Source organism: Argentina silus, assembly GCF_951799395.1.
Source record: "Argentina silus genome assembly, chromosome: 3".
Taxonomy (NCBI): Eukaryota; Metazoa; Chordata; class Actinopteri; order Argentiniformes; family Argentinidae; genus Argentina; species Argentina silus.
Window position 1 is genome coordinate 31,498,040 of NC_139657.1, and position 14,014 is coordinate 31,512,053.

Here is a 14,014-nt window from a genome sequence, read left to right on the forward strand (position 1 = left end):
TCACGCACACCACTGCATGTCAGACATGCTTTTAAGGTATATACCCTGTAGATCCCTCAGGTCCTCAGGTACTGGCCTTTTAACTATTCTGAAGATTCCAACAACACCTATCTACTTCCTGTTTCAAATGAATAGCACTGGGCAGAAGTCTGCACAGGGATGCTACAGACACATTAGCATACTGCAAAATACTGTCACCTATCTAACCATCTGTTCCAAAGCAATAGTAATAGATACTGTAGGAGTCTGCAGTGCACAGGGGTTACACACTCATCAGTACCCTCTAAAATACTGTCACTATCATATTTCCTGTTCCACATGAATAGTACTATATAGGAGTCTGCAGAGGGGTTACCTTGTTGGGAAACACAGTGTCTATCTCCTCCTGCAGCTTGGTCATGATGTGAGGGCTGGTTGCCAGATTGTAGGCCAGGAAGGACAGAGAGCTACTGGTGGTCTCATAGAGTGTTTCCACAGTGTATGTCAGTCTAATCAATGAATTCGATAGCTTCATTTATTGAGCACAAAATGATTTAGACTGAAAGCTATATGGGGGCAGTTGTACCGACTGTGAGGAACAGTGGGCTGAAGATGTCAAACTTGAGCATTTTCTTGATGTTGGTCACAAAGGGGTCAGAGGGGTTGTGGAGGGAGTCGATGTCGACACTGAATGAAGTGCTGACGACCTTATCCATACTGTATGGTCCAAAGAACCTGGAACACAACCACACAATCTTTGACCACCAGAACCACAACCACAAAATTAAAGGGGGAGTTCACTGAAATTACAAATTCACCTTATCTTCTCGGAGAGAAATACTCACTCTTTTAGTTCAATGGGCTCTTCGTTATCGGCCGTCTTCTTCAGATTGCTGACCAAATTACCAGAGTGCTGCTTCATGATCCCGAACATCTGAGTTGGGAAGGATACATGGAAAAATATGTTGATTGATACATGGATTAATATGTGCAAAACATGGGTTAATATCATGTTTGAAACAGGAATTATTTTAATGTTTATATAGCCTGAGAATATACATTCATACAGGATACATTATGTATATAGTCAAGGAATAAGTGACTCCAAAGATGAACTATTATTCTATACTCTGTCATCTGACCACTGAACTTATCTAAGATAAGATTAAATATACTTTATTGTCCCGGATGGAAATTTGTCTTGGACAATTAAAGTTGCTGCTTCACACAACAACAAACAACAATGAATACACACTATACACATAGTACAAATCACATAAACACACACACACACACGTCAGAGTTGTTAGTCATTCATTTATTTGTGTTGTTGGAATGAATAAAAGAAGGAGAGGAGAGATGGGACTGTACCTCTTTGATCCGCCCACTGGTGAAGGAGGGAGACAGGACACTGCGGATCCGTCTCCATGTATCATCCTCAGCGATAAACACGGCGTCATACAGAGGCCCGTTGAGATAGAAATTCTAGAAAAATAACAATGATTATATACTGCAAAATTAACCGAATATTAATAATGCTATAATAACAATGATATTATCTATTTAATAAGCCCTTATGTTTTTTTCCCCATACAACAACTTCAATTTAGCGTATTACCCTCCTGTTAGTGAAAAGGGAGTAGCATTCCTTGATGAGGATGGTTTTGATCATGGCTGTGTCCATGATACACAGGACGGGCTGACGGCCATCATAGATCCTACAGACCAGCAAAAACAAAGATAGTTAGATATACACTCACCCAACACTTTATTAGGAACACTATACTAATACTGGGTAGAGCCTCCCTTTGCTCTCAAAACAGCCTCAATTCTTCGTGACATTGATTCCTTTGAGATTCTGGTCCATGATGACATGATTGCATCACGCAATTCCTGCACATTTTTCAGGTGCACTTTCAAGATGTGAATCTCCCGTTTTGCCACATCCCAAAGGTGTTCTATTGGATTCAGATCCGGTGACAAGGAAGGCCACTGAAGAACACTGAACTCATTGTCATGTTCATGAAACCAGTTTAAGACGACTTTTGCTTTGTGACATGGTGCATTATCATGCTGGAAGTAGCCATTAGAAGGTGGGTAAATTGTGGCCATGAAGGGATGCACATGGTCAGCAACAATACTTAAATAGGCTGTGGCATTCAAGCAAATATACCGTAGATAGAGACAGACAGACCCATCACAGATCCTGCACTCTTTGAAAAAGTGCTACCTAGAACCAAAAAGGGTTCTTCTTCCACTGTCCCTTTGAAGAAACCTTTTGGGTTCCATGTAGAACCCTTTCCACAGAAGGTTATACAGTACCCTGCGTAAGTAATGGGACAGTGAAGCATTTTTTCTTCTGTTTGGATTTGAAATAAAAACGTAGAGATTTTTATTTTTTATTTGATGTACATATTGGTTTATCATTCAGAAATTACAACACTTTTATGCATAATCCCCCTATTTCAGGCTACACAAAAGTGATAGGACAATTGGCTTGACAAGTGTGTTCGTCAGGTGTGTTCCGTCACATAATTTGTGCAGTCTGCTATTGGTGTCTTGTCAACATGAGGACCAAAGAGATGTTATTAAAAGTCAGGGAAGCCATTATGATGCTGAAATATCAGAAAAAAAATAAACATAGCCAAAACCTTAAACCTACCAAAATCAACAGTTTGGAACTTCATTTAACTTCATTAAAAGGAAAGAAAGCACTGGTGAGCTCAGAAATTGCAAATTACCTAGTAGGCCAAGGAAGACTTCCAGTGGATAACCAAAGAATGCTCACCATAATTGAGAATCATTTATTTACATCTTGTCAGTCCAAGTACAAGTAAATGGCTCCAAACTCATTGGACGGCATTTCATCATACAGCAGGACAATGACCCAAAACATACTGCCATAGGAACTAGGGAATTTTTCAGGGCCAAAAAGTGGAAAGTTGTTGACTGGCCAAGTCAGTCTCCAGATTTAAATCCTATAGAACATGCATTTCATTTGCTCAAGAGGAGACTTAGGGCAAAACATCCTAAAAAAACAACAACAGTCACTGCAACATAGGTCTGGCAGAGCATTACCAGAGAAGATACCCAGCGTCTGGTTGGGTCAATGGGTCACAGACTTTTGCACCTTTGCATACAAAGGATTGGGGACCAAATACTAAACATGAGTGCTTAATTTAGACATTTGATAATGCAAAAGAAGGAAAAATGCTTGGGCACCAAAATGGCTAGAGCCAGCCCTGATTAACAGAACCTTTATCGAGCGCACAACATCACATTAATGCCCATAGGAAGAATGAGAATAGAGTATCAACAAAATAACCAATTTAACACAATTTAAAACAACATACGTCTGTAAGTTTTAACCATACGTTAACGTGCGTCAAGGACAACGCGGGAGAATGATGCCCGTGATGGGCCTAACCCAAAACTCAAAGAATATCTCGCTGTCCCTCTCCTTAAATATCATTCCCAACAAAGGACAAGGTGTTAGATACATTACAATAGCAAAGGAATTGACAAATGGTGAAAGCTGAAAAATCTGAAACATAGTCAAAACCTTAGACTTGCCAAAATCAAGCACTGATGAGCTCAGCAATCGCAAATGGCTGAGGCTTCACTGCAAGATGCAAACCACTAGTTATTCTTAAAAAGGATAGTCAGGTTACAGTTTGCTAAGAGGTACCTAAAAAGCCTGCAGAGTTGTGGAAAAAAGTCTTGTGGACAGATAAGATGAATATTATCAGAGTGATTGCAAGAGGAAAGTTTGGAGAAAAAAGGATCTGCCCAAGGTTTACAGCATACCATCTCATCTGTGAAACATGGTGGAGGGGATGCTATGGTTTGGGCATGTATAGCTGCCACTAGAACTTGCTAACTTATCATAATTGATGATGTTACTGCTGACAGCAGCAGCAGAATATATTCTGAAGTGTACAGAAATATCTTGTCTGGTCGAGTAAAAGCAATGCTTCCAAATTCATTGGATGGCGCTTCATCATACAGTAAGACAATGACCCAAAACATACTGCCATTGGAGCTAGGGAGATTTTCAGGGCGAAAAAGTGGAAAGTTCTTGACTGGCCATGTCAATGTTTGGATTTAAATCCTATTGAACATGCATTTCATTTTCTGATGGTAAGATTTTGGGCAAAAACACCTCAAAAACTGAAGATGGCTGGCCTGGCAGAATATCACCAGAGAAGATACCCAGCACCTGGTGGGGTCAATGGGTCCCAGACGGTTATTGCATACAAAGTATTGTCGACCAAATACTAAATATGAGTGCATAATTTCGACCATGTATACCAATACTAGACAAAAGAAAAGAAAAGAATCTAGCAAAAGCAAACTATGTTCTGACAGGGTTTGACTCATCTAATACGACATCAGATCTGGATAGGTTCCTTGATTTCCTCTGAAAGGTGACATTGGCATGAAAACATGTACACAACATCAAGAAGAAACCATTGATTAAAGCCAAATCAATTGACAGAGGCATGGCAGAAAATGTGTGTTGTCTCTTTAAAAGAAATGTTAAAAATCTCTTTGTTTTCCCTGAATGAAACAAAGCACAGGTGTTTAAAAGGCCAGCCCCACCCCTGATTACAATGATCCACACATGGAGACAGCCAAAGCAACATAGATCAATAAGACATCCCACATGTCACACCAGAATGTGTGTTGGCAAGAGTGTGCCCTTATAGCCAGGATCCACTCACCACCTCTCTGGTCACATCTCCCTGATGTTCGTTATGAAGAACTTTATCAAACGTTCGGATTTATCAAACGTTTGGATCACTTTTTATGCATAATCCCCCTATTTCAGTGTACCCAAAAGTAATGGGACAGACTTATCAAATGTCCAAATGAAGCAGTCATGTTTAGTATTTAGTGGACAATCCACTAGTATTTAGTGGACAATAACTGCCTGAAGTCTGCAAACCACTAACCCCACCAGACGCTGGGCATCTTCTTTGGTGATGCTCTGCTAGGCCTGTACTGCAGCCATCTTTAGTTGTTGTTTGTTTTGAGGTCTTTTTGCCTAAATTCTTATCATTAGGGAAATGTAATGCATGTTCAATTGAATTTTAATCTGAAGGTTGACTTGGCCAATCAAGATCTTTCCACTAGTTGCTATGGCAGTGTTTTGGGTCATTGTTTTATTGTATGGTGTGGCTCCATCCAATGCATTTGGAGGCATTTGCTTGCACTCAAGCAGACAAGATGTTTCTGTGCACTTCAGAATACATTCTGCTGCTGCCGTCAGCAGGTACAATCATCAATTAAGACAAGTTAGCAAGTTCTAATGGCAACTATACATGCCCACACCTAACACCCCCTGCACCATGTTTCACAGATGAGGTGGTATGCTGTAAATCTTGGGCAGATCCTTTTTTCTCCAAACTTTTGTCACTCTAGTCCATGATAATATTCATCTTATCTGTCCACAATACCTTTTACGAGACCTCTGCAGGCTTTTTAGGTACTCTTTTTTAGCAAACTGTGACCATCCTTTTTGATGATAACTAGTGGTTTTTGATGTGTGAGAAAACGTGTTCTTTATTTGAAGAGAAGACAAACTACTTCTTACTTTTAGCTATTTATTTACATGTCAGAATTCTAGGCTTGTACAAGGACCACTTTTGGCGATGAAAATCACAGTCAGCAAGCTGTTAATCTGTAACCAACCCTCCAAAATTGGATGCATTCAAACAGTCAAACAAAGTATTTACAGTATACAAAATGATTGTGATTGGCTATTTGGTTGGGGAGGAACCATGGTTTAGACTTGGCATCCCTTGTTGTTCACGGGCTGATCACACCATTCATCCCAGCTGCGGAGTCAGCACTCTGTAAGAGATAAGACACCTACTCTGGTATGTCCTCCCTAGCCTATCCTCCCTAGCCTGGTACTATTCCACTATAGCTCTTTGTGTAAGCGTGTGTTGCAACATCTTTCTTGATGACCTGGCTTAACCTCTCCATGTATTAATTCAACGTACTATGGGACTAATGCTTGATCCATCGCTCATTTGTCAACAGGCCATCACATTAGTAAATTTAGCACACTGCAGTAATGTATTTTTATTATAGCAATAATAAACTGTTTTTATAAAAATAATTTCTAACAGATGATAAATGTGTCTTCCTCTTAGTTATAAACAAACCAGAATTAAATGCATAGGTCTATGTATGGATGGATGGATGGATGGATGTACTCATTGGAACAGCTGGAAGACTTTCTCTGCATCCCCGAAAAAACACATGTACGCAAGCACACACGCACGCACGCACGCACGCACGCACGCACGCACGCACGCACGCACGCACGCACGCACACACACACACACACACACACACACACACACACACAGGCATGTTTAAGATATGCGTAGCCCATGTTTATTAGTTGACTTAGTTGTGGGGTTAGTTTAGATACAGCGCACTATGCAACAAACAGGTACAATATCAGCACACCTCAGCATTGCTACACCCACGTGCTACCACAGGGAACTGGTACCCGCATAGTTAGATATGGTGGTCCCACACCAGAGAGAACTGGTATGTTCCAGATCATTATACGAGGTAACTAGCTAGTAAATTATTAATTACTAGAAAGTGCTCAGTAGTCCTAGGGCTACAAACACAAGCTGACCAACCCTCCTGCAAACAGGGTGCTAATATTTCTCAATATTACCTTGTCAAAGCTAGCCAAGGTTCTCAGCTGTCCGGAAACAACAAGTAACTTAGTTAGCCGTCCGTCCCAAGTGCTAGCTGTAGCCTACACATGTGACCTTGCAAGTTCTAATAATAACCTGAGGAATTATCGTCGAGCTAGGGTTCAACAATAACAAAGAATTGAGAGCTCACAGGTTAGCCTGCTAGCTCAGAGAGTTAACAGGTGCTCAGAAGGTGAAAATCGTCGTTGAGCTGAACCGTAAGATTCTATCAGAGACAATCTAACGCCCCGTGAGAATCATAGGCTGAGGTGTAGCCAGCTACAACAAGACAACTACAGTACACTTTTCAACCTAATGCCCCATGAGAATCATGGGCTGAGGTGTAGCCAGCTACAACAACACAACTACAGTACACTTTTCAACCTAACGCCCCGTGAGAATCATAGGCTGAGGTGTAGCCAGCTACAACAACACAACTACAGTACACTTTTCAAACTAACGCCCCATGAGAATCATAGGCTGAGGTGTACCCAGCTACAACAACACAACTACAGTACACTTCAGACAGTCAGAGAGTGAAGAGTGGAAAGGATGAAATGGCGCGCTTGTAGCATCCCTTTATTGGGACAGGTGATAGGCGTTGCTATCACTTGCAAGTGTGTACGAGGTGTGATTATGTGAATCAAGATGTAAATACAGTGCTCTCGGAAAGTATTCATACCCCTTCACTTTTTCCACATTTTGTGATGTTACAGCCTTTTTCCTCATCAATCTACACACAATACCCCATAATGACAAAGCAAAAACAGGTTTTTAGAAATTGTTGCTAATTTATTGAAAATAAAAAACTGAAATATCACCTTTACATACGTATTCAGACCCTTTACGTTTTTTGTTGAAGCACCTTATTGCGTATTGTGTGTAGATTAATGAGGGAAAAAAATAATTTCATCTATTTTTGAATAAGGCTGTAACATAACATAATACGGAAAAAGTGAAGGGGTCTGAATACTTTCAGAATGCACTGTATGTGCCTGTTATAGTCCCATTGTGTGATTGGTGTGTCTACTGATTTCTGGCACAGGCCTTAACTGATCCAACAAGTTCACCAATCATCAATGGTGTGATATGAAGTTGATGGATTTTAATGTTACATGCTACACCAGTGCGTGTCTAAAGTGTTGACATTGCGCGGCTGCTGCAGCAGCAACGCAAAATGATTCTTGGAGTGCTTGGAAATGGTATCAATGCTTTTTGGACGCTTAAAAACATATTCAATTAGTTTCATAGTATGGTAAAGTAATAGAAACATAGATTATAGAAATACATACAATAGTGGTACCTGTATGAAAAACAAAGGGATTGTCCTCGTTTATATTTGGAGGTAGAGGACAAACCCCAATTCTAAGATATTCAGACTTGACAAGACTCTCAACATAAAACAATGTACAGAATCCATAAATTAGAAGTTCCTTGCAGAAACAGATTGGGAGGCTATTTCTTCTGCATCCACACGTGAAACTGGTCACGTTTCTGGTGTAAGAGTAAATACTGCCATCTAGGGTTTAGAGATGGTTAACAGGAAATGGATACATTATTTTACGGATGTACTTTAGGCCTACGTTTGAGTAATTTAGCAGAAGCTCTTATCCAGAGCGACTTAAAAAAATAGCTACATTCATCTTCAGCTACATACAACACGGTCATCACAAGTAAGACTTTCTATAATAATAAATGCCACAAGCAGTCACAGTGGTAGAGAAAGGAAGTCAATTTAATTTAATGTTCAACTTAATTTATTGAACTTAAGACAACTATATAAATTGATTTGCTATGTATCCCTAAATAGCAGCCAATTGCGTTGAGGTTTCCAGGCTAACAGTGTCGGCATGTGCAGTCCCCTGTCTTATCTCTGCACCCCCACACGCTCTCAGCCAGGGCCACATCAACAAGGCTTTTGACAGAAAGGCTCGTCCCCTGGTTTGCCTGATTGTGTACCAGCTGAGCCATCAGAGGAGTCGCTCTCAACGAGAACATGAGGGTTGGGGCATATCTGGAGCCATCGTTCATCTGAAATTAAAAAAGTAACATCAGAGGGGAGTGCAAGGTGAGACAAGAATTGGACAAATTCAACTGAGAGTTGAAGGTCATGGACTAAATGCTATAGTAAAACTAGCAACAATCACCTTCATCTACTTAGTCTATAGGTTCTCTACCATCTCTCTAATCGTCACCATGCTCACCTTCTTCAATGTCTCCCTCTCCTGTTCTAGCTTCTCTTTTTCCAGACTCTGTTTCGCTCTTTCTTCAGCCACCATCACCAGGGCCTCTCTCCTCTTGATGGCCTCTATCTCTTTCTCCATCTGTTTCTTATCCTTTTTAAATGTCTCCTTCTCCTTCCACATCTTGAGCATTTCTCGCTCCACATCCTGCCCGTCTCTTTTGATTTTCATCCACTCCTTCTTTATCATTTTCAACTCTGCTCTGACCTTCTCTGTCTTTCTAAGCATCTCCATTGAGGTCTCCTTTTCCTGCTCTAGCTTCTCCTTTTCCTGGCTCAGTTTAAGTCTTTCTTCGGCCTCCATCACCAGGGCCTCTCTCCTCTTGACTGCCTCCATTTCTTTTTCCATCTGTTTCTTGGCCTTGAGAAATGTCTCCTTCTCCTTCCACATCCCGAGCATTTCTTGCTCCACCTTCTGCCCGTCTCTTTTGATTTTCATCCACTCCTTCTTTATCATTTGCAACTCTGCTCCGACCTTCTCTGTCTTTCTAAGCATCTCCTTTGAGGTCTCCTTCTCCTGCTCTTCCTTCTCTTTTTCCTTGCTCAGTTTAAGTCTTTCTTCGGCCTCCATCACCAGGGCCTCTCTCCTCTTGACTGCCACCATATTTTTCTCCATCTCTTTCTCCATCTGTTTCTTGGCCTTGAGAAATGTCTCCTTCTCCTTCCACATCCTGAGCATTTCTTGCTCCACCTTCTGCCCGTCTCTTTGGATTTTCACGCTCTCCTTCCTCATCATATTTAACTCTGCCTCTGCCTTCTCAGCCTTTCTAAGTATCTCCTTTGAGGACTCCTTCTCTTTCTCATTCTCCATCATGAGGATCTTGATCCCACTTATCATCTCCTCCCTCTCCCTATTGAACTCATTCCTGTCCTCCTGCAGTCTTTCTGCCTTTCTGACCAGGATCTCCTCCTCCCTCTGCCTAACTTTTTGGTCCCTTCTCTTTTGTTTCTCATATTCCTCTATCTTTTTCTCAAACTCTGCCTTCTCTGTCTTAATCCTCTCATGCTCCTTCCTGATATCCTCAATACTCATATATATTTTCACCTCCATTGTTTTTATGCACCTACAGTAGATAGAACACAAACAAAAATGATTGAAATAATCTCCACACACCCATACTATAATGCAACAGGAATGTCAGAAAGATTCCCCAAATGAGAATGGGATAACAATCTTTGAGTTTGCCCTTCTGAATCAGTCAACAAATACCAGTACACCGATTGGCAGCAAAGAAATGTTATTATCTATAATGTGCGTTCGGCTGGCGTCATAATGGGTTTGGAATGACTATCATGGTAATTCACTGCCTAACAACTCTTATCAGCGTTCGATGCAATGGTTCGAAGTGACTTGGTCCTGTCAGAGGCCTATGTTAGAGTCAGCAAAAGCTTCCAGTGTGGGTTGGCTGGCTATGTTTGTTGACACGCCTTGAAATATAGCCTGCAATTGTGGCCAACAGGTCAAATATCAGTGGCCATATAATGGGCACATTTTATTAACTGGAATCGGCCTGGTACAGGTAGGAGCCTATAGGCTAATAAGCAGAAGACCTCGGCAAAATTAAAATAGCCCTAATTCAATTCATGCATTTAGGTCTCTCATAATAATAATAAAAAATATATTTGATTTGGAATGTGTTTTTCATTTGTAGCCGACAATTTCAAAGCCTGTGCAGTTGAGTGCAATAGACACACAAACAAAACCACAAACAAAACACTAACAACAACAAGAGGACAGGACCTAAAGGAAGGCCTTTCTAAAGATGTGAGTTTTTAGGCATATAGAAATATCCAACGCTGAATTCGACTTAATGGGAATATCATCTCCTAGTGACAGATATCTCTCAGTGACATTTTTACGCGTCCCTTGTCCAAATGCTGTAAAGGTAGTCGGCCTATGCCGTCTCAAGTATTTACAAATACAAGTGTTATAAAACTATACTATATGTCAACTATACTACATCTCTGGCCTACATTAGCCTACCTCAGTCAGTAGGCTGTGTATAAGCGCCGAATCTTCCGGTTATAATCTCTTTATATCTCACTCTGGTAATACTGATTGCACAGGTTCAGGTTGCGTCTTAGCTCGTTATGCCACTGAACTAAAAGTTCAAGAACTTTGTGTATTATTGCAGAACATTCTCAATTCTGTGTACATATCAACGTCATAATGATACCAATGGCAACGCATTTTGGGTGGAATCCTAACTCCAAATCCGCGCGCGTAAATCTTGCATTCATGTCAATGGGAAATTGATTCGATTTACACGCGGATCTCGAGTTAGGATTCCACTGCAATACACATTTAAGTTTAAGTTCATTTGAATTTATAGTGCATTTTACCCACAATATACGGCTTACACAAAAGTAGCCTACAAGACAAATACAACATTTGAAAAAACATATTGCATAGAATCAAATTTGGGGATATACAGGGTTTTTTTCTTTATAAAGTACATTACAAACATAAAGTCTCATAAAGTACATTACAAATACGAAACAATTATTAGTCATATTTTTTATTAGTAATAATAATAAGTATTTTATATTTAATACAAAATAGATTAAATGGTGAAATTGGTGTGTATAAATATATAAAACTTGACTCATAATCCGTATAGTGCTGTTTTTGGAGTAATTACTAATTACTAGTAATTACTAGTGTGTGCGGACTGCGCTCCCTGTCCCGTCTTTCTGCTGTGGGGCAGCGGAGCACTCTGCCCCATCGTTGCGAGGGGAACAAAGTGAGCGTGTTTGGCGTAAGCAGGAAAAACCTCACGCAAATTATATTGGGTATGAATTCTGCCTAGCAACAGGTGGCGAAAAACTATTAAACGCTAATGTCGTTAACGTGGTCTGACATGACAGGAAATAATCATAAAGCAATTCAGTTCATCTACTGTACGTCTATCGCTAATGCTAGCTAGCTAAAGTTTTCACAATGAATCGTGTAGATTATTTGTTGACCATGCGGTTTAGTACATTGCCTTTGGAAGAGAAGTTGGAGATAAAACGTTTAGGGCCAACAGGAATGGTTTGACAAAAAGAGATGGCTAACCGCTACCACCTCGAAACATGCGCTGTTCTGTTTCCCATGTATGATTTTTGGTGGAGACTATGTGGGCATCGGCTGGATTCAAAGACATTATACATCTGTCAGAACAGAACAGACACCAGCGACTGAACGGCCTTGACATGATTTCCATTGAAAATGCATTGATCCAGGGACAGATGGATTTCAACAGTAAAGTCATCGAGAGGTTTGCTGAAGCAACGAACCGCCGCGCTACTTTCCTATTCAAGTGAGCAGGTCTGTTTGGACATGTATGACAAATGGACAATGCGCCGTTCACTGTAGACTATATTGCTTTTGTTTTGTAGTCATTTTAAACGTTATACTACCTGTGATATAAAGTGGAGGACTAAATGTTACGTATAGGCCTAATATCTAGACAGTTGATGGGCACACTTGTTACTTGTTGCTTTCAGAACCCTGGACTGGGCTCGGGCTGTATATTCATATAGTTCCGTTAATTAGCCTAGCCTACTTTCCGTGATTTAATGTGACTTTTGTAGTGTGTTATAGCCTCTGCACTGATGATATTTATTTCACATTTAAAATAATACAATTGATAAAACCTGATTAAACTTTCCTACAAGTTAACGATGTGCCGAATGCTTGTATTTTGATTAAACATGCAAGTTATTGAAGACACGTGTCTGTCTCATCTTTTTACTTTGTTGCAGTATAGGCGTTCTGTGTCGCGCTGAAGCGTATGAAGTGTATTCAGTTATGGGGTTTACTGTACATACTTTTTCTCTGCACTGTTCCTGCTGCAGAGGATGCGTAAACGATTTTCCCATGTTGTTTTTTGGTTGTGGTCTGTGTTTATACATTTAGGCTATTAGTTGTATCCTACTTTTCAGTTTTACAAGTCAAATCTTATGACAGATGAGATGGCACTTCAACCGATAAAATGCAGGTACATTTTGACTACTGCTGCACTACGATACCCATAGATAGACCCAATACATTGGTAACTGCACTACTTATACAGCTCATATACTGCTTATACTGTTCATACTGCATTCTATATTTATTCTGCTTATAATGTTACTGTTAATACATATATTGCTTATACTGCACTACTTATACTGCTCATATACTGCTTATACTGCACTACTTATACTGCTCATATATTGCTTATACTGCTCTACCTGTATATATTGTTCACATTGCACTTTTCTGCTTTTTTGCACTTCTGGTTAGACGCTAACTGCATTTCGTTGTCTCTGTACTTGTACTCTGCACAATGACAATAAAGTTGAATCTAATCTAACACCTATTTATTGTCATGTTTTGATGGCATGTTGTTCATTCTCATGTTATGATTTAGTTTGTGATTATACACACGTTTTTAGCGTGATGATAGAGACCCACTACCAGACGAGTACAAAACATGCACAAGTCACATGCAAATCCCTGCCCTGCAGACGACAGACAACAACTGTCTCTGTACAACTAGTCCTGGACCTCCACTATTAGACAGATACAAAGAGAGCAGCATACAGTAGCAGCAGAGCCCAGAGGCAAGGCGAGGCAAGGCAAGGCAAGGCAAGGCAAGTTTATTTATATAGCACATTTCATACACAGAGGCAATTCAAAGTGCTTTACGTAAAATAGATAAAAAGGAAACAGCATGAACATTTTTTTTGAATAAAAACGCATAAAAGACATAAAAAAAGAATAAAAGTCACAGTGCATTTTAGGGTCACAGTGCAATTATTAGCGCCAATTTAGTTTCAATTTAAGGCAAAAGCGAAGCCCTTTTTTTTTTTAAGCCCATTTTTGAAAGTAGCCAGTGTTGAGGCTGATCCTAGATCTATGTGTAACATAATAACTGAGAGACCTGCAGCAGGGCATGTCCTCATCACTGGCTGTCTGCTTTGAGCTGGTTGTCGTTGGACTCCTGGCAGCGGAACAGCAGCTTGAGTTTGATGGGCCATATGGGCATCAGAGTGTTCTGTAGGTCCATCTCAATGGGGATCTGGTGAGAGTTGACACACA

At 40.3% G+C, this 14,014-nt stretch overlaps 3 pseudogenes across 3 annotated transcripts in view; all 3 read right to left on the reverse strand.

Annotated features, from left to right (window-relative positions):
- The window catches only part of LOC310801561 (cytochrome P450 3A27-like), a 29,747-nt pseudogene extending 20,611 nt beyond the window's left edge, over positions 1-9,136 (reverse strand). The window contains exons 1-5 of the transcript in view: positions 9,123-9,136; positions 1,598-1,697; positions 1,351-1,464; positions 825-913; positions 566-714 (exon numbers count right to left, since the gene is read on the reverse strand). The product of the transcript in view is annotated as a cytochrome P450 3A27-like (transcript). The remainder of the gene's footprint in view (positions 1-565; positions 715-824; positions 914-1,350; positions 1,465-1,597; positions 1,698-9,122) is intronic.
- The window catches only part of LOC310802306 (cytochrome P450 3A27-like), a 230,779-nt pseudogene that overhangs the window by 131,444 nt on the left and 85,321 nt on the right, over positions 1-14,014 (reverse strand). The window lies entirely within an intron of this gene.
- LOC310801560 (cytochrome P450 3A27-like) overlaps positions 1-14,014 on the reverse strand; it is a 75,333-nt pseudogene that overhangs the window by 21,251 nt on the left and 40,068 nt on the right. The window lies entirely within an intron of this gene.